Below are 23,264 nucleotides of genomic sequence, written 5' to 3'. Positions count from 1 at the left end.
GAAAATGTACATGCATTTCCTAAAATGTGCCTTCAGAGAGATTATGCTTTGATAAAAAGAATTCTGGGGTGAGTTCAGGACTGGTTCCATGGACAATTGGAAACTCCACAGTTGGTAGAATTGATGAAGTGCTGCAGGCTTTATGTGCACTGTTAACTAACAAATGGTAAATTCAGTTAACTTGATAAAACAATTGGAACACTAAGTAACTGCACCTTCTTTGTAAGTAATGTCTTTACCCTTCCAATGGTAGTTAAGTTCACCCTCCTGCTAAATTCCACAATACTATGTATCTTTCTTGTGTCTCCCTGTCTTTTCTTTTAGATTCATTCAAGAAATCAAGCTGAATACCTGTTACTGCTTGCGACTGCTCTGAATGCTAACAATACTGCAGGGAACAAGCCACATCAGTCCTGCCCTCTTGGAACTTAAGTTGTGGTGATGAAGACATACAGGACACAGATACAAGAGTGTGTTTCTTCTGCCTCAGGACTGAAAGCTCCTTGAAGATAGAAACCACATCTGAAAAAGAAAAAAAAAAGTAATAGAAAAGTCTTTGAAATCTTGGTTCCTGCTATACAGTTTTCTTATCTGGTGAAATGTGCAAGTTCTAGCAGCTAAGACGTTGTGGCCACACCCTGTAACATCTGTCTGGTGTCTTCATCACACACCCCAGATGTCACACCCAGCCGTCCCCTGCACCAGGCAGCCCAAGCTGTTCCCAGCACTTGTGCTGCTCCCCTGCTCTAAGATGAAAACATCAAAGGCTGAATTAGCAGGGCAGAAAGAAAGGAGCTGGGGGACATAAAAGTAACTTGGTTCACTGGCCTATTAATATCTAAAACCTTCCTGTCGTTTACATGAAAATAATTAAGGTTTGGGGAAAATATCAACAAGCTCAAATGTCATCAAATGGGCTGTTACCTCCTCTAATAGGCATCAAAAATAAGAATAACTCTCCCCTCACTCCCGTCTTTTTCAACTTCCGCTCTTTAGGAATCCACCAATAATATCGCTGGCCCCAGACAGTGAGTTTGGGACCCCAAGGTGGATGGCAACTCACAGTGCCATGATTAAGGTGGGGCAGCCAGAAACCAGAGTGGGCAGGGCTTTGCCTCCTAAATGCCCCCTTGTGCTTTATTGGGAGTTCTTTCAGCTCTAGAGAAGAAAAAAGGAAGACAATGGGCTCTAGGACATTCCAGCTGGCGCAGAACCTGGGCCCACTCCTGGGGCTCCGAAGGGTGGGTCCCAGAAAGCTCTCTGTGAATCCCTTCTTAGAACTCTTCCTCCATAAGACAAGGCAGCTCTGTTTAGGATCTGACTAGCCCTTCCTTCTATGGGAATCACAGGGCACCTGCTAGCAGCACAAATCCTTCCAGACCAATCCATAGCGCTCCTCTAGACAAACTCCTGGTTCTGAGCTCATCTGGAACCTTCCTTCCCAAATATCCACCAATGTATGGGGGGAGCTTCTTGTTTTGCGAAATTTGAGTGTGCAGTTTTGCATCCCTTGAGCATCGTGAAGCTGTGGAGGATGAGCCTGTTTAAGCATTCTGCCACGGAAAAGAGTTTCATAAATGTTCCACCTTGTGAGCACCTAGGGGTATGGTAAGTAAGAGTTCTTTCACCTTCTGACTCTCTCAGTACCATCTTTCATTTCCTCCAAGCATTAGCATCTACTGCTGAAGACATTGGGGACTCCTCTGCAGCTATTCTAGTTTTCCAAATGTCCTCCTTTTTAGCTGGTTGAAACCCCTGAGGCTCCAGAAAACCATTTCATTTGTGAGTTCTTTTCTCCCTCTTGCCTGGATCACTGATCGCAGCCTCAGCTGGCAATGAATGTTGGGATCTCAAGTGGATTGTCCTCCCTTTTGGACAGCAAAACAGGGTTGCTCAGGGCTTCCCCTAGAACCCATTAGAGCCCAATTCCTCCACAGAATGCAAAACTCAACCCACAAAGCTTTGGTTCCCTGGCCTCCTCCTACCTTCCCAATGCCCTCAGGAAACCCTCTGTTACCTCAGTTGGCATATCTGTATAATGGGGATAAAAACATAGTACCTAGCTTCTGGAAAATTGTGTGATTACACGAGATAATGCGTATGAAGCACTTTACATAGAGCCTGAGATGTAGCTCTCAATGAATGTTAGCTATTACTTTTATGGCCAATTGGTATTGATTCATGTTGGCTGAGGGTGTGCTGCTCAAATAGGTTTGTTCCTGTTCAGCAATAAGTCAGTCCATATTCCTAAAGTGCCCAGTGCTTCCTGAAGAGGGGTATTCTTGACTGTAACTTGAGATTGCGTGAGACATGCATTAAACACGGAGCTCCTTGTACCTTATAAATAGACAGCGTCTATTTCCCTGGCAGTTTTTCCATATGTTCTTTTTTGAGTTTGTTTATTTTATTTCCCCCTCTTAAACTCTAGAAGAGCTGGATGCACAAAATATATTTTGGAACTCACATATCAGAAGAAAGCCCATCAAAAAAAAAAGCATTTGCTTTCCTGTTATTAATACTGATATTAATAAATAATGAAATAGCATTTGGCATTTAGGAAACAGTGCTTTCCAACTCCAAAAGGATTTGCAAGCATTAAGGAGTTCTTCCAAGCTTTGCTTCTATAAGGTAGGAAAGCACTCACTCTCTTCCATTCATCAAAATATCACAAACATCTACTATGAAAACCTATGTTCTATTGTTCTTTTTTGTTGTTGTTTGATTTTAACCCAGAAGAGTTACTTCTTGGCCATTGTATATAGTCAATATTAAAAATTTGATTTTTTTTTTTTTTTTTTTGAGACAGACTCTCACTCTGTCACCTAGGCTGGAGTACAGTGGCACAATCTCAGCTCACTGCAACCTCCACTTCCCAGATTCAAGTGATTCTCCTGCCTCAGCCTCCTGAGTAGCTAGGGTTACAGGCACACACCACCACGCCTGGCTAATTTTTGTATTTTCAGTAGAGACAGGGTTTCACTATTTCGATCAGGCTGGTCTCGAACTCCTGACCTCGTGATCCGCCCGCCTTGGCCTCCCAAAGTGCTGGGATTACAAGCGTGAGCCACCGCGCCCGGCCTAAATTTGATTATTTTTAACCATTGAGTCTCCCTACTTAGGAGAGAGACTTCCTGTTTCCCTATTTAGGAAATATTAGTTAAATCTGAGACAGAGAAGTCTGACTCTAGCAGTCTTGGCTCTTTGAGGGGAAGGGGAAATGTTTTTTCTGTTTTGTTTCCACACAAAGCACCAAGCAAAACCCCAGCGCTGAGCTGCCCAATGGAACTTTCCACAATGATAGAACTGTTCTACAAGCTGCATTCTCGAGCACAGCGGCCACCAGTCGCATGTGGCAAACAAGCACTGGAAATATGGCTAGTGTTACTGAGATACTGGATTTTTAATTTAGTTTAATATTAATGATTTTGAATTTACATTTTTGGTTTCTAAGAGACAGAGTGCCTCTTTGTCAACCAGGCTGGAATGCAGTGGCATGAGCGAAGTTCACCGCAGCCCGAAACTCCTGGGCTCAAACAATCCTACCACCTCAGCATCCCAGTCAGTTGAGACTATACCATCACAACTGGCTGATTGAAAAGGAAAAAACAATGTTTTTTTTTTTTAGAGACCAGCTATGTTGCCCAGGCTTGTCTCAAACTCTTAGCCTCGAGCAGTTCTCCTGCCTCAGGCTTCCAAGTGCCTGGGAGTAGCTGGGACTACAGGCTGAGCTATGGCACCTAGTTATTTATTTGTTTGTTTGTTTGTTTTGAGACAGTCTCACTCTGTTACTTAGGCTGGAGTGCAGTGGTGCCATCTCAACTCACTGCAGCCTCAACATCCCCAACTCAAGCAGTCTTCTCACCTCAGCCTCCAGAATAGCTGGGACTATGGTTACATGCTACCACACCCAGTTAATTTTGTTTACTTTTTGTAGAGATGAGGTTGCATTATGTTTGCCGGGCTGGCCTTGAACTGCTGGCCTCAAGCGATCCCCTGCCTTGGCCTCCCAAAGTGCTAGGTTTGCAGGTGTTCCAGCTCCTGAATTTAGATTGGAATCGACACACCTGGCTGGTGGCTACCGTATCAGACAGCACAGCTTTCACACCTCAGGAAAATGTTGTCGCTGCGTGTAAGAGGGATTGCGGCCATGAGGAAAGCATTCATATGGCCCTATTTTAAAACTTGGCCTTTGAAATGAGTTTTTAGATTTTTAAAATAGAAATATCTGGCTACTCTGACAAGTCTCTAGAAAAGTCGGGCTTGAAAACTGCCAGCACCCTGGTAGTGTGGTTCATCACTCATCAATCTTTAATGCTCTGTTCAAAGTAACCTCTACATCAAGGTTGCTTGAGTGAAGAGGGTGCGTGGATATTGACAAGCAGGCTGCCACGGGCTCCTGAGAAAACCTCTGTGCACATCCCTCTTTTTCATGAGGCTCTTCTATAACTGAGCTTTTTTTTTTTTAACTGCAGAACGTGGCTGTAAATTAATAGCTTTCTTGACAAAAGAGCCTCCCAAAGCCAACTACTGATTTTTTGTTCTCTATCAATTTTTTGTTAAGCTAGACACATTCGCATAGAACACCAAGGACAGCTCGATGCAGAGGTGACCAGAAAGGGCAGGTCTTGGGCCAGAGAAGTGGGTCAGGTAGGAACAAAACAAAACAAAATCTTTGTCCCATTTGAAAAGGAAACAATCACAAGTAATTTGTGCCATTGCCAGAAGGCAAGTCCAGAAATGCTTGTACCTGAAATGCAAGTTCCACTGAATACAGCCCTAAGATTAAGGATGGAAGCTCCTCTTGGCCCCCCAGCGTTTACACCCAAGGAGGCAAACTGATGCCTGCTGTCAGATCAGGGGAAATCGGGAGGTTAATAGTCTTGATCCCAAACCTCCTGGGAAAGCTGCAAAGTCGAATCCAGCTGCAACAGACAGCTTGGAACTCAGGAGTCGTATATGGCTTTCTGTCACTCACAGACTGTACACAGGCATGCTGATAATGTCTCCTTCAAGTAGAAGAGGGAAAATGGGAACCACAGCAAATAATTACCAATAACAGTGAAAGCTGAGATAGAAAGCATCATTACTTTTGTAATTCCTTTTGTATCTAAGTATGCGTATTTATAACTTGCTCTCTATTAAACCATCTAACAGTTAGCAGTTATGCTTTGCACATTGATGAATATGGCAATTATTTATCACTACATAACAAATCATCCCAAAACTTAGCGACTTAAAACAACAATCACCATTTTTTTTTTACCTCTCGCTGTTTCTGAAGACTGAGATTCAGGAGTGGCTCAACCAAGTGCTTCGGGCATAGGGCTTCTCCTGAGGTTGCAGGCAATGTCAGCAGGAGTGGCTCAGCCAAGTGCTTCGGGCATAGGGCTTCTCCCGAGGTTGCAGGCAATGTCAGCTGGGGCCACAGTCATCGGAAGGCTTGACGGAGTTGGAGAATCCACTTTGGAAGTGGCTCATTCACACAGCTGGTGGGCTGGTGTTGCCTAGTTGGTTTTTGGTACATAGGTCTCTGGACAGAGTCTTCATGATACAGCAGCCGGCTCCCCCTAAAGCAACTGGTCCAAGCGCAGGTGGTGCCTGGCCCTGGAAGTCATACACGTCGCTCCTGCTGAGCTCTGTCAGGTCCACAGGCCAGCCCCGATTCACTGTGGGAGACGAACACACAAGGGAGGCCTGGGGCCTCGCGAGCCGTCTTGGAGGCCGGCCACCACTGTGGAAAATGTATTTTTACAATAGAAGTATAATTGACCCTAAATTGAAATGACAATGATATGTCACTTTTTATTCTACACATTAGTAAAAAAATTTTTAAAAATATATCCTGCACTGGAGGGGATCTGGGGAGGAGGGTCCTCTCCATTGTAGCTTGTGATAAAATAAGTTAGCACTATCTACCCGGAAAACAAAGTAACTATCAACATTTTCAGCGTGCATGACATTCAATCCTTCTGCTCTTTTATCTCCACATATATATCCTAGAGAAGGACCAAGTATGTGTACAGAGAGACAAAAAACACAATGTTTGCTGCAGCTCTCAGGGATGGGCGCAACAGTAACAGATGAGAAGTAACCCAAATTGTTTCTTCGAGGTAACTGGTTAGAAAGTTACGGTCCTGTGTGATGGTTGTGCATCTCTGAATATACTTAAAAAAAAAAAACCCTCTGAATTATATACTTTAAGTGCACGAAGTTTATAGTATGTGAATTATATCTTAATCAAGGTGTTAAAAGAAACAAAAAACAACTATGGTACGTTCACAGAAGGGAGTACATATGATGCAGTTGTAAAAAAGATAATAATAAAGAATAAGCTTTCTAGGATTTCGTTAGCAAAAAAACAGAGAATAGTGTATTCAATGTGCTACCTTTGGGAAGGGTGAAAAATAACGATATGCATTTATGTTTTCTTATATCTGCATGAAGACAGGCTGGAAGGATACCCAAGAAACAAAGCCAAGGGTGGGGCAGATAGGGAAGAACGAGGTAGACGGGGCAGGGGCATACTCAGGCTTCTCAGTATATATCTTTGTTATATCATTCTAATGTTTGAACCATGTGTATTACCTAATGAGAAATACGATAAAGTAGTAAAATACCGTAAAAATATTCTACACATTCTAGTTCTAACTCAATTACTACAATTAACTCTGTAGTTATAGAGATGTCATTTTGCTTTGTTTTTTTTTTTTTTTTTGAGGTGAGGTTTTGCTGTGTTACCCAAATTGGTCTTGAACTCCAGTGCTCAAGTGATCCTCCCACTGCAGCCTCCCAAGTAGGTGGGATTACAAGCGTACACCACTGTGCCTGACTTCTATTTTCCTTTTCTGAATTTCAGTTCTTTCTTCTGTCAAGTGGATTCATTGTTCTTTGATCTCTTGGTGTTGCTGAAAGTTATTATATATGACTTTATGTAAATTCATTATATATTAATATATGTCTATATTCATTGTTGTTTGAATACATGTTTATATTCATATGTCTATAGACATATACATATACATTCATAGATGTTTTAAAAGAGGGAAGGAAAAAGCTTGATTGATTAGATAGTATTCCAGCCTGTGTCTCCTTAGTTATATGTGTGTAAAAAAATTTTTGCCTGGCTGTGCCCCACAGCCACACTTCACCTGTTACCTGAATTATAGGTCTAAGAGATCACGGAAGCTCTTGGACAACTTAATTCATAACCCACATCTTCATGGAATGTTCCCACCATGTGACCACAAAGTCGAGAGAGACATTGATAACTAAGAACAAGCAATGTCTGATCCTATAGATAAAACGAACAAGAATGGATACTGGGACACGAAACCCAAGTTTTCAACAGAGAAATGGTTAGAACAGGGATAGAACAAAGACAACTGGAATATTAGAATGACAAGACAGTGATATGCAGACATTGTGTTTCATCATCTCAAATTAAGAATTTATTGTAGATATGGACACTATAATAGAATTGCAGGTACCCTCCCAGGCTCTCCCACAGCCCAGTGTCCCCTCCAGTTGCGTGCCACCAGCAGATAACATTCTCACCATCACAGCAACCATTGGATTTACTACCAGAAGACTCCACTTAACAACATATGTAGAAGTGAAGTGATTCATCAATCCACTAGCACTCCTGAACACATCAGCATGGCATGAGCAGAACCCTATAGAGCCCTGACATGGAAGAAAACAGGGCCCTGAATAAAATGAACAAAAAGATGTGGAAGCAAAGAGAGGAAACCTAGTAGGCACTGCCATAAGGGCAGCTGGGAGGTAGAAGAAGGCTCTGGCCTCCCAGGAGGGGTTTGGGGAGCCTGTCTGATGCTGTGAATATACTTGCCTTCAAGTGCTTGAAAAACTATCACATTGATGAAAGCATTGAGTTTTATTTTTCGAGACAGCATTCTGAACTGGTGGCAATTCAAGTGAGAAGGACCGTGGCTCCAAGGAAAGAGCTTTCTATTAGAGGCTTCCTGTCACTCAGCTCATGCAGCCTGGACCACCGTCTTCTCTGTCCAAGATGCTGGAACATTAGCATCCATACCCAGATACAAATAGAATCACACAGAGGAGCTTGTTCCAAACCAGCTTCTCAGGCCTCATCCCAGACACTCAAAGTTAGCAAGTCAAAGGAGGACCCCAGCTTTGGGTTCCTAACAAGCACCCCAGGTGACTCTGATACAGCAGCATGTGAACTTAAATTTGGGAGCCACTTAGATAAATAATCTAAAAATGGTTCAACTCAAGTTTCATGTTATCCAGAGTCTGGCCTGCCCCCAAGGAGAGGTAAATTATAATAATCCTTTCTATTTCTTTCCAAGAAAGAAAAAGTCTTGGTTCTGCAACCTTGTTGTCTTGGCAACATTTCTTGTTGAATTCTGTATTTCATCACTCAAATCCTCACACCACAAGAAAATACAAGGCACCCTTAGAATTCTGCAGCAGGGAGAACATTGTAATCCCCCCAAGGATAGGCTGCGACACTATGTTAACGGGCCGTGTGGAACAGTGCTCAACCTGGAAAGGACACCTGTTCCCCGAAAGGGGGCCTGTCACTGTCCCCAGGCATCTAGAGACAAGGTCAGCAGTGTAAAACACACCCTGCTGGGGTTGAGGGAATAATGGTTCACATCTTTTGTGGCCTGACCCTGGACATACCACCAGATCATCTTGAGCCTAGTTTTCCATCTGTAAACTAATGGTTACAATGTTCAGATGCATTTTAATTAATTCTGAAACTATATAGTAACTGCCACTTATGGAAGACCTACTGATATGGTTTGGATATGTGTCCCCTCCAAATCTCGTTTGAAAAGTGACTCCCAGTGTTGGAGGTGGGAAGTCATGTTGAAGATCATGGAGGCGGATCCCTCACGAATGGCTTAGCACCATCCTCTTGGTGATAAGTGAGTTCTTGCTCATTTAGTTCACACAGTGTCTGATTGTTTTAAAAAGTCTGGGCCCTCTTCCCTGCTCTCTTGTTCCTGCTCTCACTAAGTGATGTGACTGCTCCTGTTTCACTTTCTACCATGATTATAAGCTTCCTGAGGTCCTCAGCAGAAGCCAAGAAGATGGTGTTGCCATGTTTGTACAGCTTTGCAGAAACATGAGCCAAATAAATCTTTTTTCTTTATAAATCATCCAGCCTCAGGTATTTCTTTATGGAAATGCAAAAACAACCTAACACACCTGCCACAAACAAAGTATGGAAGTATTCTAATATACATGTGTGTGCACATGGTAGAAGGACCATTACTTATACCTATGAGTAAAAGCTTCTGAGTCCTCCATGAAGCTGAGCAGATGCTGGTGCCACGCTTGTACAGCCTGTAGAACTGCGAGCCAAATAAACCTCTTTCTTTATAAATAACTCAGCCCCAGGTATTCCTTTACAGCAATGCAAAATGGACTAATACAATGCTCATACATGTAAGTATGCACACACGTGTGTGTACACACATATGGATGTACGTGTGTTTTTTCTCATCCTTACAATAGCCGCAAGATTGTTGTTATTCCCATTTTTCTGGTATAGAAAGTGAGGCTTCAAGAAAATAGGTACCTTCTGGCAGGTCTCAGTTCAAGGGGAGCTATTCGACAGTATCTGTCCCTGCATGTACTCTTTGACTCAGCTATTCTACTTGTAAGTAATCAGCAATGCTCTAGTTTTCTATTGCTTCTGTAACAGATTGCCACAAATTTCGTGTTTAAAAAACCACAAAGTTATTATCTCACATTTCTATGGCTCAGAAAGCCAGATGGCTCAGCTGGTTTCTCTGCTTTGGATCCCACAAGGCTAAAGTCAAGGTGTTGGCTGACCGGGGCTCCTATCTAGAGGCCCTGTGAGGAATCCAGTTGCAGACTCATTCAGGTTACTGGTAAAACTTGGTTCCATGCAATGGTAGCACTGAGGTCCCTAATTCCTTGCTGCTGCCAGCCGAGGCTCTTTCTCAGTATCTGGAGGCTTCCCACACTCCCTGGCTCAAGGCTCCTTCTTCTTCAAAGCCAGCCATGGTGAGTGCTCCTTCTCATGATTCAAATCTCTCTGGCATTCCCTCATCCCTCCTGCCTCCAGCTGGAGAAAGCTCTGTGCTTTGAAGAGCTGTCTTAGTCTGTGTGGGCTGATATAACAAAATACCTGAGACTTGGTAAAATAAATTGAAAACAACAGAAATTTATTGCTCACCGTTCTGGAGGCTGGGCAGTCCAAGGTCTTCCTTACCAGCAGATTCAGTGACTGACCAGGGCCTGTTCCTCAGAGATAGCATCTTCTGTGTGTCTTCACATGGTGGGAGGTACAACCAAGTTCCCTCAGGCCTTTTTTTTTTTTTTGATACAAAGTCTCACTCTGTCACCCAGGCTGGAGTGCAGTGGCATGATCTTGGCTCACTGCAACCTCTGCCTCCCGGGTTCAAGCAATTCTTCTGCCTCAGTCTCCCAAGTAGCTGGGACTACAGGCGCCCACCACCATGCCCAGCTAATTTTTTGTATTTTTAGTAGAGAGGGGGTTTCACTATGTTCGTTAGGATGGTCTCGATCTCCTGACCTGGTGATCCGCCTGCCTTGGCCTCTCAAAGTGCTGGGATTACAGGCATGAGCCACCACGCCCAGGCTCAGGCCTTTTACTGCACTAACCCCAAGAGGGCTCTACTCTCATGACATTATCATATCCCAAAGGCTCCGCCTCTTAATACCATCACCTCAGGCAGTAGGTTTCAACATATGATTTGGGGGCCACATGTATATTTAGACCATAACAAAGGCTCATGTTATGAGGCTGTTCATCCAGATAATCCCAGGTAACCTTGTTTTCTTAGGTCTATAACCTTGATTCCATCTACAGAATCCTTTTTGTCATATAGCATAACATACTCAAAAGTTCCAGGGATTAGAACGTGAATATCTTTGGGGCAGTGATTTTGTACAAACCGTACTTATGCAAAATGATATATCTACAAAAATAGTCATTACAGTATTCTTTGTAATAGTAAAATAATGAAAATAACCTAAATATGCATCAGGAAGTGAGTTTATACGTTATGGTTTATATAATGGAATATACTATGCCGTTGTTAAAAAGAATGTGGGAGCTCTATATGAGTTGATATGAAAGGATCATGTTATTGGCTGGATGTGGTGGCTCACGTCTGTAATCCTAGTACTTTGGGAGGCCAAGGCAGGTGGATCACTTGAGGTCAGGAGGTCGAGACCAGCCTGGCCAACATGGTGAAACCCCATCTCTACTTAAAAAAAGCACACACACACTCACAAAAACTAGCCGGGCGCGGTGGCGGGCGCCTGTAATCCCAGCTACTTGGGAGGCTGAGGCAGGAGAATTGCATGAACTTGGAAGGCACAGGTTGCAGTAAGCCAAGATAGCACCACTGCACTCCAGCCCAGATGATGGAGTGAGACTCAGTTTATTAAAAAAAAAAAAAAAAAAAGTCATTGTATTTGGTGCAAAAAGGAAGAGTATGCATACTACAATTTGTATTTGTGTCTATTTATACGCATCAACGCCATGTAACATTTTTGGAAAAGATGCACAAAAGACTATTGACCCCAGTAGCCTCCCAGGAGGGCAGTTGGAAGGACATAGCTATCAAGCTAGAGGACAGAGCTATCAGGGCAAGGCACGGATGCTGGAGCCAGGCTGCCTCACTCAGCTCCGCACTGTCTGTGTGAGCTTGGGAAGGTGATTTCTTTGTGCATTAAACTCTTACTCGGTTAGTTTCACATCTTCGTGCCTCAGTGTCCTCCTCTGCAAATGGGAATGATAATACCAGCTCCTTGTTGTAAGGTTAAAAACAAAATTCATGCACATATGCAAAGGTTTAGTGTAGAGCCTGGCACAGAGTAAACGCCATAAAAGTATTTGCTATCATGATCTGTCCAAGAACACATAAGTGAATTATGGAGGACTGAGAGGAGATGGTGCCACATTGCTATGCCCAGCAACTCTCATGCAGAACTTTTGAGCCCTCCCTGCTGGTACACTATCTCAGAGTGAGGGTCCAGAGAGAAGGGGCAATTACTCACCCAAGTCACTCTGAGAAGTAGAGGTTGGGCCATGGAAACCAAGCCAGGCTGAGCCGGGTCTCCTGGCTTTAGGTCTAGTGGTCCCTTTTTGAGACAGGGTCTCGCCCTCTCACTCAGGCTGGAGTACAATGGTGCAATCATAGCTTACTGTAGCTTTGAACTCCTGGGCTAGAGTGATCCTCCTGCCTCAGCCTCCCAAAGCGCTGGGATTACAGGACTGAGCCACTGTGCCCAGCCAGGTCTAGTGGCTCTTCCATGGCCCCATCAGTGGCAAGAGTGGTCACTAGGGAAGCAGCACATCTCTGCCCTGTTGCTTGCTCACCGATGAGGTGAGAAATAAGGATTTTAATAGCTGTAATAACAATTTTTAGGAGATGCCACCTCAACCAAGGGTCTGTTTTCTGTTCCTTCCCTATATACCAACCTTAAATCTCCAGACCCCACGATATGTGAGCTAGAGCTATTTGAATTGGGCCTTTAACCTCATTCATCTCTTGTTTTGCAGTTGTAGAATGGGAGGATTAATATTACCCAGTTTCCGTGAAAGAGGCCTGAGTCACTTTGGTTATGCACCGTTTTCCAACGCTCTGAGAAGCAAACTCAAAGAACTACAAGAACCTTTTTAGAAGCAGTTGTAACTGATGCCAAGGAAAGTTCTGGGCCATGATTCTTTAAGGGAAACATTCAGACCTTCCCATGATTAATCAAAAGGGAAGTAAGGAAAAAGGAAATCGTGAATTTGTACTAAATCGCTACACTTGGAGCAGACACTGCCTCTTGGCAATTCTTTCTCAGCGCTTGTTCTGCCAAAGGGAGAAAAGGAAATAATGCATTGAGAATTTCTTCCCCTCTCTCTGTCTCCTGATCTCTTACTTTTTTCTTCTGAAGGTCAAACATATTGGCTGAGCCGCCTCAACAATACCTGCCCTCCACTCAGAGGCTGAAATGTCATTGCTGAAAATGAGGAAATGGAGTGACAGTGGAAGAGCTGTGGAGTGTGGGCTCCTGGTGACTGGCCCCGGCTGGGATGCCCACCCCATGCAGATTCTATTACAGCCTTCGCAGAAGCTAACATTGTATTCAAGGTTGCAGGATTTCTGCTCCCTTGCTTTCCATCTCTTTTGACTACCTATTTTGTTTTATTTTTATTTTTATTTTTTTTATTTTTATTTTTATTTTTTTTTGAGACGGAGTCTCGCTCTGTCTCCCGGGCTGCCGGATCTCAGCTCACTGCAAACTCCGCCTCCCGGGTTTACACCATTCTCCTGCCTCAGCCTCCCGAGTAGCTGGGACTACAGGCGCCCGCCACCTCGCCCGGCTAGTTTTTTGTATTTTTAGTAGAGACGGGGTTTCACCGTGTTAGCCAGGATTGTCTCGATCTCCTGACCTCTTGATCCACCCGTCCCGTGGTGAATTATTTATTAGGAGGGGAGGTGGGAGAAAGTGAGGAGAATTCAGCCCCTTGGGAATAATAAGAATGTAAGAAGACACAGTGGCCTTTCTCAGTCGAGAAACAGGAAGCACAGGTCTCCTTTTTCAATCTAACTAAGGTACCGGTAAAGTTGGAGGAGGCTTGTTGAGTGTGGCTTTTGTGATGCTTCCAGTATGTAGCAGCAATCTTCCCAGATGTAGCCAAGGCCCAAACCCAGGGGAACCGCATGCCAGTCAAACAGAGGGGAAGCTCAACCTCCCTAACTGGATGCGAATGCCTCCTTTGTGAAACTCACTTGATAGGGCTAAGGAAAAGCCTGGGCTTTGCTGATGTGGTCACTTCTCAGCTCCTAAACAGACTGGGATGTAGCATCTGAGTAAGCGCTTACCCTGGCTTCAGAGGAACTAGATAGAGATTCAACCCAGGGCCGAGCTTGTTTCTAATTGAAGTGGGCTTACCTGTCCCCAGCACCTGCACAGGTAACAAGACTCACCCAACATGCCCAGCACTGCTATGTCAGGTACCTCTGTAATGCTCCACCAGAATACTCTACAAGATTTCACAGGTTGGGCATGGTGGCTCACACCTATAATCCCAGCACTTTGGGAGGCCAAAGTGAGACAGTAGCTTGAGGCCAGGAGTTCAAGACCAACCTGAGGAACATAGCAAGACCCTGTCTCCATAAAAACTTAAAAATTAACCAGCATTACGGCATACACTATAATCTCAGTTACTTGGGAGGCTGAGGTGGAAAGGATCACTTGAACCTAGAAGTTCAAAGTTATAATGAGCTATGATTGTGTCATTACACTCCAGCCAGAGCAACAGAGTGAGACTCTGCCAAAAAAAAAAAAAAAGAAAAAAGGTAACACAACTTCCAAAAACTCATATGCCTTAGGAGCCATGAGAGAAACTGCTTCCATTTGACAAATGAGCAATGTCCAATGCTACTTTGGGTCCCATTGCCAATGTTTACCTAACATTAGTAAATCATTCCTGTTTATACTGGGGTTTTGCAGTTATTTTCTCTGGAAGTTCTGTGTTGTGGATTAGCTGGAAGGCAGCAGAGGATTGAGTCTGGGGAGCTCCTTATGAGATGCAAATAGCTGAAGGCCATGAGCAGACAGCCGCAAAGCCCTCCTGCTCCTCCGGGGCTCGTTGGCCAAAGAAAAGTCATATTCTGGCTACGAATGACATCCAGAGAGCAATTTTACTTTTATTTCTACATTTTACAATGTTCATTTTTTATTGACTATGGAGATACAGTTTATGATTTAAAAATATTGACTTGCCATAGAGTCATTCCGGTTGCATTCATTTTGGCATTGTATTACCTGGGATCAAATTCCTGCTCAGACATTTGCTAACTCTGCCATCTTCAGCACTTAATGAGCTCTCTAAATGTCATAGCAACCCTGCAAGGCAGGCACAATGAGTATCCCCATTGCACAGACTAGACAACTAAAGCTTAAAAAGGTTAAGAGATGTGCTCAGAAACACAGAATATGTAAATGCATGAGCAGGCATTTGATCCCAGGCAGTCTGGTTCCAAGATGAACATAACCAGGATGGGTACTGAAATAGTTATGATTCAAAACACCCCCTGTGTTAGCCAGCTCCAGCTGCCATAACAAAGTGCCACAGACTGGGTGGCTTACATGACAGACATTTATTTTTTTCACAGTTCTGGAGGCTGGAAGTCTGAGATCAAGGTGTTGGCAGGGTTGGTTTCTCCTAAGGTCTCTCTCCTTGGCTCGTAGATGGCGGTCTTCTCCCTGTGTCCTCACACGGTCTTCCCTCTGAGTGTGTGAGCATCCCTGGGGGCTCTTTGTGTGTCTTCATCTTCTTACAAGGACACCAGACATACTGGACCAGGGCCCACTCCAATGATCTCATTTTAACTTGGTTACCTTTTTAAAGATCTTGTCTCCAAATACGACTGTATTCTGAGGTGCTGTATGTTGGGGCTTCAACATGTGAATTTTGGAGGGACATGATTCAGCCCCTCACACCCCCATTTCTCAGATGAGGAAACTGAGGCACAGAGCAGTTAGAGCACACAGAACATCAAAGGTAGAGCCAGCATTTAGACCTCGTGCAGACGAGTCCAAGGGTCCTGCTGCCAGCCTCTATGCCACAGTTTCCCAGGCTCGAGTGTGGGGGTCAGACTATGGCTTTACATCTTAAGGCCATGATGCTGGCTGCTAGGAAATGAAGGTGCTGGGATTCAGTAGAGCTGGTAGAGTGCTAGCATCAGCGCCCTGTGTCCAAGGCAAGAAAATAAAGGTAAATTGGAAATTGAGTGTCTGATCTCAGGTCTTACATCTGCAGACAGAATAGAAGTTTCTAGAAGGCAAGCCCTCTGGGTCTGATCCCTCCAAGGGAGCCTCTGCACCCTGGCCCTAAAACCTGGTCCATTAAGTGCTCAGGCCTGGAGTCAGACAGAACGGGCTTCTATGTGCCTTGAGTAAACCACTTAACAATTTGAACCTCCGTTTCCTCGGTGAGAAATATACACAGGGCTGATGGTGAGTTTTCTGTGATGAGGCACGTTTCCAGCACTCCCCACAACGTCTGGCACAGAGCAGGCTGTCCTTAACTGCAAGCGATCACGAATGGGGTCCCACCTCCCAGGCCCCCCTGCAGGTGCAAAAGGAGGAGCAAGGACGTCGGACATGCCCAGTCTATGAGGAGGTGGCACCAGGCTGCGGCTGTGAGTCTTAAGCTGAGCTACAATCTCCCTAGGAACAAGGAGATTGGAGCTCGATTCTACTCCTCCAGGTTGCAGGCAGAGGCAAATACACTGAGAGGCTTAACATTCCGGATTAATTCTTCCCTCCAGTGGTTTGCAAAAGCTATGAGTTTGAAAAGAAACAAACTCAGGCTTTGAGAGTAAGAGTAGGGAAGCGGGAGGTGATAACATTTCAGACAAGGGTGGGGATGGTGGACATTTCTCAACAAAGCCCCGGTGGCACAGGCCATATTTGGGCTTTCCTGCTGCATTGAGGGGTCAGCAAGATTGCCTTGGCTGGGAACCAAACTCGTCCTGGTTTCCTGTCTTGGGATCTCAAAGGGCTGGAATGAGCTGCTATTCCACGGGAGAGAAGAAAGCAGCCCCAGGAAGCCTGGCCCCGAGGACTGTGAGGTGTAGTGGGGCCTTGTGGTGCCCTGGACTGGACAAGAGGCACCCTGGGCTCTGGACACAGCCAGCTCTTCAGTCAACTGCATCTCCAGCCCAGGGCAGGCCCTTTATCTTATAGCCCAGGGGTGCCTCTCTCCTCACCTAGGAAACAAAGCCAACAGGATCTGCACCGGCTCCGCCTCTGGGAAATTGGAAGGACTAAATAAGATCAGGGACGTGCAAAGAGTTGCAAAAATAACCAAAAGGTAGGTCTGCACAGGATCCAAGCTGCTCATGTTATTGTGTGTTTGGCATTCTTCAGGAAAGCAGCCAGGCAGCGGGGCCACCTCGTGTGCCCCAGTGCAGGTGACAGAGCTCTGAACAATTCACACCGCCTGAAATATGCAGAAAACATAACCGCAGTAAGCTCAGGACAATAGATTTCCCCTCATTCTTTTTTGTAGAAGGTGGGTAAAAATAATGATATGCCATTATTATAATCACAAGCTCCATGAAATTAACAATTTAGCCAACATTTATTGAGAAGCGACGAGGTGGAAGACCATGCTGGCTACTGTGGAGGCGTTCAGGGTAACCAAGCGTATTTCTTATTTCCAAGATGTTTATAGACTAGAGGCGGAAGAAAAGTTTTCACTGTATCTGTGTGTTCACTCTTCCTTTCATTCCACCAGTAAGCATCTATTTAATGCGTATCATCAAGCACTATGCCAAGTTCTGGGGGTTCACACAATATAAAAATACATGAACATCATAAGTGGTTTGATAGAATAAAGTATACAGGGAGCATAGAGCAGGGAAGGTTAATCCTGACTTAGGAAATCAGAGAAAGCTTCCTGGAGGAGGCAACACATGAGCTGTCTTTAACTGATGGCTGAACTTCTAGTGCTCAGAGATGGAAGAAGAGCCCTGAAGAGAAAAGGAGGTAAGAATGCAGGCAACAATTCAGGAGGGCCCCTGCTGGCCTCAGTGTGGGTGGGTGCTTGTCTCTGTGTGGCTGGAGTCAACGCAAAAGCGGTCCCAGCTCAGAGCTGTCGGAGGGCCTAAGCTCCCCACCCAAGCCCCAGAGCTAGCCCCCCCGTCTCTCTTTCCCATGATTCACCTTTGCCCCGTTTCCCACAGCAAACCAGAGGTGAAGATGGAAATTCTTAACCTCAGTCACTCTCCAGCTCACCACCACTGCTTTCAGGTGGGGACTCTGGGGCCCTCTCGCTGGGCTTTCACTGCAGACCCCGACTCGCCTTTGCATCAACACCGACCGGGCACTGTGCCCCTCACTTCCCTGAGTTCCTCCCCCAGTTAGCTCCTGGCTCCTGCCTGGGCCTGTACTCTCTTCCATTCTCCTTTAGGTGTCTCTGAGTGGAACGGGGGGCAAGACAACGTGCGTTTCTACTAAAGCATAATCCCAGGGCAGTATTGTGCAAAGGGCTAGGAGTTTCTTCCCTTCCTCTTGCCAAACTTTCTGACAGGGTTGGTGCGGGAGTTGCAGGCATCACTGCTCAATTCCAAATCCTCGACTGCAGAGCCATTGAAGGAGTCAGAGCTGGGCAGCTGTGCTGTCTTTTTTTTTTTTTTTTTTTTTTGAGATGGGGTCTTGCTCTATTGCCAGGCTGAAGTGCAGTGGCGCAAGCTCGGCTCCCTGCAAGCTCCGCCTCCCAGGTTCAAATGATTCTCCTGTCTCAGCCTCCCGAGTAGCTGGGACTACAGGTGTGTGCCATCTTTTTGGCTAGTCTTTTTGTCCAGCTAATCTTTTTGTATTTTTAGTAGAGACAGGGTTTCACCATGTTAGCCAGGATGGTCTTGATCTCTTGACCTCATGATCCGCCCACCTCAGCCTCCCAAAGTGCTGGGATTACAGATGTGAGCCACAGTGCCCGACCCGAGCAGCTGTACTTTCTGAAAGAGACTCTTGGGCCAAGGGCACAGGGATGGGGTAGAGGGACCAGGTAGCAGCCAAGTCTGGAGGCTGTGGGGCAATGCCAGAGAGATACAGGGAAGATCTGGACTCCGGATGAGCCAGACGGAATGGAAGAAGTGAAGACACGTAAGAGAAGTTGTCAGAGAGACCCAACAGAATTTGCCAGTGGCCTGTAATTGGCAAGTTTGAGTGAGGCAAGAGGGACAGACTGTGTAGACGTCTTGAGGCAGGTGACCAGGAAGATGACTGTCCAGCACTCCCAGCTGCGGAAGGAAGGAGAGAGAAATCATTCTTCAGGCTGCAGGGTTGGGGATGTGAGGAGGTCAAGCTTGGCTGGGAGCTTCTGAGTGGAGCAGTGCTGGGTACTTCTCTGTGGCCTGAGGAGACATTGACAGGCTGGACACCCACCTCGGGCCACCTGGAGGGCATCAGCCTGCAACACTCAGCACAGGGCCCAGCCACGGGCCAGGGAGGGAGAAGGACATGAGGTCCACCTCACAAGGCTTCAGCAATGGCAGCAGAGTGTCCTGTCCGCGCTGCCTGCAGACCTCCCTCTGCCCTCCCCTCATGAGGAAAGCCCCCAGGAAAGGCCTGGCGGCAGTAAAGAGTGCTCCAAAGGGGTGTGTTCTCAGACTAGAGCCATTTCTGCCCATTGTAGATATTTGTCCTGTAGGTAATCCTATTAAACATTCTGGGATTTTCCCACATGCTCTAGCATGAAACCACAATCTTAGAGGCAGTGACATTTGGCTCAGGGAGATTCTTTGGAAAAATAATGAATTATCACAAGAGTTTTTCACATGGTGTGGGGGCCGAAACTCACCCCAAATCCTACAAGAAGGCAGACTGCAGGCAGATAAAATACTAACTTTTTTTTTTTTAAGTTGTATTTCCATAGGTTTTTGGGGAACACGTGGTGTTTGGTTACACGAATAAGTTCTTTAGCGGTGATTTGTGAGATGTTGGTGCACCCATCACCTGAGCAGTACACACTGTACCCAAAGTGTAGTCTTTTATCCCTCCCCACCTTCCCATCCTTTCCCCCAAAGTCCCACAAGTCCATTGTATCCTCGTAGTTTAGCTCCCACTTAGGAGTGAGAACATACAATGTTTGGTTTTCCATTACTGAGTTACTTCACTTAGAATCATGGTCTCCAATCCCATCCAGGTTGCTGCAAATGCCATGAATTCATTTCTTTTTATGGCTGAGTAGTATTCCATCGAAAATACTGACTTATGCCAAAAGTAAGGCTGGTCATGACAGGAGTTCATATTTCCTTCCAGTGGTTGGTTATCCCCAATGGTGTCTATCTCCATCCTGCCTGGAATAACACCGAAAATAGCTTTAACTTCTTACGTCCTGGTATGAGCAGATGGTCTGCAGGAGACTTGAAGGTGCTTAGCTTTCTTTTCTATCTTGAACACACATGCAGATAGGTGAATCAGAGTGAGAGGAGGCAAAAATGTCTCCCCCAACTCCCGCGGAGAAGTGGAGCTGGCCTGGCTGGATTAGGCATTGTTATCATTGGTTGCCAGTCCCTGGGCATCTGTCTGAAGGCCCCAGGCTTCCTGGAGGAGTCTTTTTCCTCTCTACATGTTGCCACCATAATCCTTAGGCTTGTATTATTTTGCTAGGGCTGCTGTGTAAGAAAGCACCACAGCCTAGTTGGCTTAACCCACATATACTTATCGTCTCTCAGTTCTGGAGGCTGGAAGTCTGAGATCAAGGTGTTGGCAGGGTTGGTTCCTTCTTAAGGCAGTGAGAAGGCATCTGCTCACACCTCTCCCCTGGCGTGTGATGGTTTGCTGGCCATCGTTGGCATTCTGTGGCTCATGGAAGCATCACCCTGATCTCTGCCTTCATTTTCACATGGTGTTCCCCCTGCACGCGTGTCTGCCTCCAAATTTTCCCTTTTTATAAAGTCTCCCTTTATAAGGACTCCAGAATGACCATATCTTAGCTAATTATATCTGCAACGACCCTATTTCTAAATAGAGGTCTCATTAAGAGGTGCTGGGAATTAGGACTTGAACATGTCGATGGGAGGGTGGTGCACAATTCAGCCCTTCCCATTCCTCCTCCCCTCTCTCTCTTCCAAAACCTTCCACAGAGCCCTCATTCCCAGACGGAATGAGGAATGGTAACAACCATGATCCTCCCCTCCCAGGATATGCACCACAAGGGAAGATAAGAACCTTCAGCTGCCGGAAGCACTGCAGCAGAAACATAGGTCCCTATGCAGGCTGAGCTGAGCTTGGCTTTCTGGAGCACAGAAACCTCAATGCACCAGACTGCTGCCGGCTCTCACCTTGCCAGGCCCACTGTGCTCAGACTCACACATCGCTCCATTCTCTGGAGCCTGCAGAGGCAAGACCCACCAAGAAGGTGGTCTTCCTGTCCAGGATGCTCTTCCCTGGGACAAGTGTATTTAATCTTCAGTTCAGATGTTTGTTTGTCTACCCACTTAAAACACCCTGTTGAATAAAAATTACTCAGGGAACACACGGAGCCTTTGTCCGTGTAAAGAAACAAACACCATTCTCTTCCTGGAGCTGTCTCCTCATCAAATTGTTTTCCCTTGCTCTTCTAAATTGCCTTCCCCACTTGGCACCCTTCTCTGACCTCTTACCCATGAGACTTTGGAAGGGCCCCGTGGTTCAAGGCCAGGAGCTTGTGTCTGGCTGCAGCAGTCATCTTAGACTCCCAGAGGCTACCTGCAGAAAAGTGGAGTGTGTGATGCCTGCGGCCCTAGGGGCCATCCCCAGGGAAGTCACAACCAGGAACATTTGATTCCTGCCACTGAACCCACAGTTCCTTTAAAGGGAACTTCAGATTGTCTACCGGGAAGGGGAATCTTTGAGTGGCATTAGGGCCAGAAGGGGAGAGCTAGGAATTCATCTGGAAGCCACATTTGCATAGCAAACACAATGGCTTTGCAGGAAGCAAATCCTCATTTAGATGACAGTTGATTACAAAAGGTGTTCAATGCTTACACACTGTTGGTGGGAATGAGAATTAGTTCAGCCACTGTGGAAAGCAGTTTGGAAATTTCTTAAAGAACTAAAAATAGACCTACCATTTGAGCCAGCAATCCCATTACTAGGTATATACCCAAAGAAAAATAAGTCATTCTAACAAAAAGACACCTACACTCTTATGTTTATTGCAACACGATTCACAATAGCAAAGACATGCAAGCAACCTAGGTGCCATCAATGGAGGATTGGATAAACAATAGGCAGCACATACACAACATGGAAAACTACACAGCCATCAAAAAAAGGAAGTCATGTCCTCTGCAGCAACATGGATGCAGCCGGAGGCCATAATCCTAAGTAAATTAATGCAGAAACAGAAAAATGAATGATCACATATTCTCACTTATAAGTGGGAGCTAACCCCTGGGTACACATGGATGTAAAGGTGGCAACAACAGACACTGGGGACTCCAAATGGAGGTGGGAGAAGGAGGGGCAAGGGCTGGAAACCTGCCTATGGGTGCCCCGTTCACTATCCAGGTGACGGGATCAATGGAAGCGCTGCACCAAACCTCAGCACTATGAAACATACCCTTGTAACAAATCTGCGCATGCACCTCTTGAATCTAAAATTTAAATTTAAATTTTTAAAAATTTTTTTTATTTGTAAGTTACTAACTTAAGGAGGGGTCCGTAGCCCACGGACCGGAGCTGTCCAGTGGGCTCCTGACCCCTCCTCAAGTTAGTACCCCAGTCCTGGGTTCCAGCTCTTCCCTGAACCATCCCCTTCTCCTTTCTTCTTTGCCTTGGTCTCTTTGGGCTGCTGTAACAAATAACCATAGATTCGGTGGCTTACACAACAGAAATTTATTCCTCTGGGTTCCGGAGGCTGAAAATCCCACATCAAGGCATCGGCAGATTTGGTGCTTCATGAGGGCTGCTTCCTGATGGCCATCTTCTCGTTATATCCTTCCATACAGGGAATAGAGATGCAGAGCCAGCTCCTATTTTTTCTCTTCTTTTAAGGGCACTAATCACATTCACAAGGACCCTGCCCTCATGGCCCAGTCTCTGTCTAATCACCTCCCAGCACCATCCCCTTTGGGGTTAGAATTTCAACATGCGAAATCCTGGGTGGACACAAACGTTCCGTGTAACACCTGTCTCCATGGCCAGGCTGGACAACTGTATCTCCTACCGCTTCCTAGTAAGAAATACCTTCTAGCCAGGTGCATTGGCTCACACCCATTATCCCAGCAATTTGGGAAGCCAAGGCAGAAGGATCGGTTGAGCCCAGGTGTTTGAGACCAGTCTGGGCAAACCAGTCTGGGCAACATAGTAAGACCCTGTGTCTATAAAAAATAACTTTTTTAGTTAGTCAGGTATGCTGATGCATGCCTGTAGTCTCAGCTACTCGGGAGGATGAGGTGGGAGGATCGCTTGATCCCTGGAGGTCAAGGCTGCGGTGAGCCATGATCTCTCTCTAGCCTGAGTGACAAAGCAAGATCCTACCTTAAAACAAACAAACAAAAAAAAGGAGCTACCTTCTTCTACCTCTTTACCCCTTGATTCTTACATCTTGATATCTTGGTCTTGTTTTGCCCAGTTTAGATTTGTTCATCTGGCTCTGTACAAGTCACCTGATTTCTGCTTCTCTGGAAAGCCTGCAGGACTGTGAGCACCACACCCTGTAATCAAGAGCCCGAGGAGCATGAGCTGGCCCCATCTGAAGCAAGGACCCTCTGGAA

This window comes from Piliocolobus tephrosceles, chromosome 1 (assembly GCF_002776525.5).
Source record: "Piliocolobus tephrosceles isolate RC106 chromosome 1, ASM277652v3, whole genome shotgun sequence".
Lineage (NCBI taxonomy): Eukaryota > Metazoa > Chordata > Mammalia > Primates > Cercopithecidae > Piliocolobus > Piliocolobus tephrosceles.
This window is presented reverse-complemented; position numbering follows the sequence as displayed.